General features: G+C 37.9%; 1 long non-coding RNA gene across 1 annotated transcript; it reads right to left on the bottom strand.

Moving 5' to 3' along the window:
- Positions 1-643: 643 nt before the first annotated feature.
- LOC119741843 lies at positions 644-3,426 on the bottom strand. The gene is made up of 4 exons (XR_005272779.1): positions 3,307-3,426; positions 2,236-2,358; positions 1,773-1,934; positions 644-1,098 (listed from the first exon to the last, which is right to left on the bottom strand). It is a non-coding gene; the product is annotated as an uncharacterized LOC119741843 (long non-coding RNA).
- Positions 3,427-4,290: the final 864 nt, after the last annotated feature.

Genomic DNA, 4,290 nt, shown 5'->3' on the forward strand with positions numbered 1-4,290 from the left:
AATTTTTTCTTTAAACTTTGTAACGGGTGAATAAACTCGCGATTTATGAACGGGAGTGTTTAGAACTTAATGAAATTTCACTTTCTGTGAACATTTCAGTTAAAACTTTTGCTTTAGCTAGGCGCTACAGGCGAAAAATCAAAGTGCGCCACGTTAGGGGCCGCGCCACGTTAGGGTACATCAACAATATAGATAATATGTTAACAAACAAAAAACAGTGCGAAGGTGTTCCCCTCAGCAAATGGTAATTGAGTCCAAAAAATGTTGTTTCCTTTTACTTTAAAGATAGGATAGTGTGTAATTTCCCCTCTAACTATAATACTTGAAAAAGGGTGGATCTGTGGTCAATATATTGTCCTTTAAATTTGGTTAGATGCATTACACATGTACATGTGCGTGTTTTTAACTGTTCATTCTCGTTGCTGCACTTTTATAGGCTTCTTTACAAAGCCGAACTGCCGAAAAAATGATGATGATTTTCACAAAACTAGGGTGGGCCGATGTTATATAAAAATCCACCTCCTTTGAAAATCGGAGTCCTTTCTTGCATCATTGGTTAATCCCTCGCACGTGACAGGTCACTCTCTCCACAATGATCCTAAAAAAAACATACTACATGTATCGTACTTTCGCATGCGCAATACTACCAATGAGTCCACATTTCATGGAGTCGGATATTCACGCTACACCGGCACGATCAAATTTAAAAACAACTTGAAAAGATTTAGGTTCTCTTTGAATTTCTAGGTAGGATGTGAACTCAGAAACATAGTGCGTTCTGGCCTGAAAATAGACGCGCTCTCAGCAAAACATTTTTTTAACAAAATGGATGTGACGATGCAATCCCGTTTATAATGCATGCCCTAGCCGCAGGCCCTCGAATAAAAACTGGCCGATGCAAAAACAAAAACAGTCTGAACTTCCCTTTGATGACTAAAAGTTGAAACAAAACACCATTTCCTCCTTGCCTTGAGTGATCAAAAGGTTATGCATAATGTCTAAGTTATCTTGATATGTCATAGAATTTTATAACTATCGCCCGTTGAGCGCTGAACACGCTGTCAGCATGTGGCTGATCATGGACTGTCATCAAACAACCTGCAATAATAATAATGAAAACAAGATAATAATTAGTACTGCATGGAAACGTGCTAAGTTACGGAAGCGTTAAAGGGACATAATACAAACTAAAAAAAAAAACTAAGTCATAATTATGACATATCTCAAAATCATGACTTATTATTAAGTCATTGTTATGAGTTTCATATAATAATAATGACTTAGTATTAAGTCATAATTATGAGATATCCTAAGTCATAATTATGACTTAATAAGTCATAATAATAATAACAACTCATAATTATGACTTAATAATAAGTCATAATTATGACTAAATAATAAGTCATAATTATGACTTAATAATGAGTCATAATTATGAGATATAACTCATAATTATGACTTAATAATAAGTCATAATTATGACATTAATTTTTTTAATATGTCCCTTTAACGCTTCCGTACTAAGTACAGCTTCCGGGAAAAAATCGTTCATACAAAATACGCCTTCGCAGTAACTGGCGGAGCATGAGCCCACTTTTTATATAAATGTAAGAAAAAATGATGATGTATTCGCGGTTCAATAATATGATAAGCTTTGATAAAACCTTATTTGCATCTACGATAGATTTGAATACGCTAATTATCTCGTCATTTAAGACTTTGCTGAATGGTTTTCATCTCTGCTATAAATTAAGGTTCGAATATTTATTTACCTTGTTTGTTTTATTGGTTTGATTTGTTTGATTCGTCTGATTCGTCCTCTCCGCCTTCACAACCAGCAGCCTCAGCGGCCCGTCTGTTCCTCCGTCGATTTTGACCAGCGGCGACTTCATCAGGTAGCCCACCCCACCCACCCCAGGCAAGCGGAGCTGCATCTAAGAAAACAAACAAAAATAGTTATTGTCAATGGCCGATCCAGAATACAATTGTTGGGGGAGGGCTAAAATGAAAATGGGTCCCCCAAAAAGTGGGTCAAAAATTACGGCATTGTTTCCGGGGCCCATCATCATCATCATCATCATCAACGAAACACACTGCAACGTAGCTGATTCCGGGAACCCTGTTGATTTTGTTTCACCCTTCCACTAAAGGAAGAGATTTGCTGCAATAATGACACCGTCGCCGCAAATTCAAGTCATGTTTAATCTTTGTTGTCAACTGATCGATACGCCTTACCGTCTTCAGCTAGGGCGTCGACTGTTGACTGGTCCATCATCACAGACACGCTGATCAACAAGATGAGCAAACTCACTGCAGTCCAACGTGCACCAGATGCCATCGTGTGTGCTGTTTACCTTACTGAAAATAAAATTAAACAAATGTCAACAGTCAGCTGTTTAGCACTGTCGTTTCTCTCAACGTCCACTCTTCTATCCTGCGATCTCCTAAAGACGGACAGAGCATACTGTCCGAAACGTGTTACAAAACCGGTTCTTTCAGAACCGCACACTCACAAAACATATAGTGCTACCTCAAACGTTACATCTTTGACTTGCCACCGTACAGTCGTCCAAGCCTTACCTAATCCTGACATTACTAACCACTTTAAAAAAAAACAGTCAGGGGAGGAAATACAACAATCGACTGTTTTTCTGTGTCCCCCCCCCCCCCGGGGGATTTGGCGGCCATGGTTGTTGAGACAATCATGTTTATCATGTACATGATAGGCAGCGTATTAACTTAATCGGACGAAGCTTTTGTAAATATTCCATTCAATACACATTCACACTTCTCTCCGTACATGCGTGGTTTTTGTTTTAAGTGTATGTGTGTTTGTTTTTCCAGCACGGTCAATGAAAAACACGATTGTTTTCCCGTTAATTACTGCGTAAATAAAATAACACCAGCTGCAGCCCTATGTCTGATTTTCAAAACGTCCGCAAAATATCATCAGACTGAAAACACCCAATGACTCGGCGCGAACAAAACAAGCGGCAACGATGTTGGACAAATGATAAGGGGACTCATTTTAACAGCTTGTGATATCTCTAACAAGATCGAAACGTTTTCAGCGACATTCCATTCAGGGGTTTGTGAACAAAATAGTTCACCGAGGGGATTCCTGATGAATTTGAGAACCGTCCCCAATGCCTCTATCTCCTCTGCTCTTTATCTTATCATTATTACGAGTTCTTCTAGGCCTAGGCCCTATCTACATTTGCCCAATGTGTTCATCCTGTGTCTTTTAGAAAGAGCCATTTACGGTTTAAAACTGGTGAAATATCACATAATGAATCGTGTTCTTACCTTTGGTATGTGCTTGAAAGGTAACTCTGCAATGTCTTTCAAAACCAAACCTATTAGGACCGTGAGAAACACTACTTCGCACTGTTCTCTCTCTTACAATCTAGTCGAATATGGTAACTTGCATTTTGGTTTTCTATACAAATGTAATTTGTGACAGATGTGGCTACTTCTGATTTGTTGGTTATTAAAGATGCATTTTGAATTAAAATAGATTTTTTGAGAATTTTTTTTTTTTTTACATTGCATTTTAATTTTTTTTTGTATACCAGTATAACTGTTATAGTTACTTTGAATGATAAACATCGAGGGAAACAAATGTTAATGACCTATTTCAAACAAAACAATCGAAAAATAATCAGAATCGATAATGCATGAACCGGGCTGAACCAGTCAATTCACATGACTAATTTGTTTGTGCGCAAAAAAAAGCAACCAAAGCAAAGGTTTTTTTTAGAGGGTTGCATACGCCAAATAAAAGAAAAAGCAAGATTTGCGTTAAATAGAATAAACCATTTGGACAGTTTTAACTTGGAAGGGGTGGAACCTCGAATTTTTGCGACGAGCACAGATAGACCTCTTTAAATTGTGGCCACGTCAACGCACCGGCTGTGACCAATTTTCAATTGCCTGTATACAAAAAGTGTATGAGTACTTGATACAATGGTTTGCATCCGTCATAATGACCCAAGGATAAGAGGGTTTAGCTGATTATTATACGGTAGTGTCCTCATTTGAGTGAACATGTGTGAAGAAATATTGATCAATTATGCAAGCGCAGTTTTTTTCCCACAAACTCTTAGCTGGACATGACAAATATACAAACACACCGTATTTTAATTGTGCAGTTTCCTGGATCCCAGCCCGGGATCAAAATTTGAGAGGTATAAGTCAAGAGTTCGCGATGAAAAACCATATGTCAGTTAATGCTTGTGGTCCGTCTTGTATCTGATTTTCACGGTTTGTTTCTTTTCTCATCATAGACGT

This window comes from Patiria miniata, unplaced genomic scaffold (assembly GCF_015706575.1).
Source record: "Patiria miniata isolate m_02_andy unplaced genomic scaffold, ASM1570657v1 HiC_scaffold_5, whole genome shotgun sequence".
Classification (NCBI taxonomy): domain Eukaryota; kingdom Metazoa; phylum Echinodermata; class Asteroidea; order Valvatida; family Asterinidae; genus Patiria; species Patiria miniata.